Below are 1027 nucleotides of genomic sequence, written 5' to 3'. Positions count from 1 at the left end.
TATGATCATAACTGTACAGATATAATATATATTTATTTTGGTTTTAATTTTTCAAAAACAAAATCAATGTCAATAAAAACATTTATTAAGATTTAGTTAAATTTATAACCTTTAAAGAATAAGTTTATTCAAAAGATCAATTAGTATAAATTGATCTTAACCCTTATGTTTTATTATACCCTAGGCATAGAAATCCTTAACCCTAGTTTGCACTTTTTCACAAATAGTTAATTTCAAAGCTCTTCAACTTCTCATTTTATTTGATTTACTAAGTTTTAATTTGAAGCCACTGATGAGTCTTATGAAGACTGACATTGATGACTTGAGTGGGTGGTCCTCATCACTCTTACAGTTTTATTTGATGAAACAAACAGCAGTTAGGTGAGTGAACCCTAACAGTTAAGTCACAGTTATTTAAAATTCAATGATTTATTTTATTATCTCAGAACACATTTCTGAAGATTAGAATTTTCTTCTTAACTCATAAAATAGCCTGGAAATTTTGGATATATTTGTGCAAATTCATCTTTAAAAAACCATATAAATTCAGATCTATTTCCAAAGTTAAGAATTTTGACAACTTCATGCTACTTTCTGACATGAATCCAGAATTCCAAAATATTGATCAAGGCTGAATTTGGGGAACTGAAGTCTTGTTCAATGTCAATATACTAAAACATTGTCAGAATTACTTAGCAACGCTACCCCCCTCTCCCAATAAAAGCAAAAACAAACTGTTTTTTAATTTAAATACTTTGTTAGCTCTAGGTTTGAACTCACTAAGTTATATTTTCAAACTCTGTAGTTGAATGTTCTTCTCTAGAATCAATGCTGAGCTAATTTAAATGTGCTAGATCATGAAATTAAAGTCTTAAACAAAAAAAATCCAAATTCAGCACTTCACTCTAAGTGAAGCAACAGTTGCTCTTAGTGCCATGCAATTTGGAGTAAAGCAACATATACCAAATTGTTAAAGTGTTTGTCCAATATGAATTAGACAACATACAAAAATGAAAAGAAAATCAGC

This window comes from Mytilus edulis, unplaced genomic scaffold (genome assembly GCF_963676685.1).
Source record: "Mytilus edulis unplaced genomic scaffold, xbMytEdul2.2 SCAFFOLD_848, whole genome shotgun sequence".
NCBI lineage: Eukaryota > Metazoa > Mollusca > Bivalvia > Mytilida > Mytilidae > Mytilus > Mytilus edulis.
The sequence above is the reverse complement of the archived record's forward strand: the minus strand, read 5'-3'. Positions refer to the sequence as shown.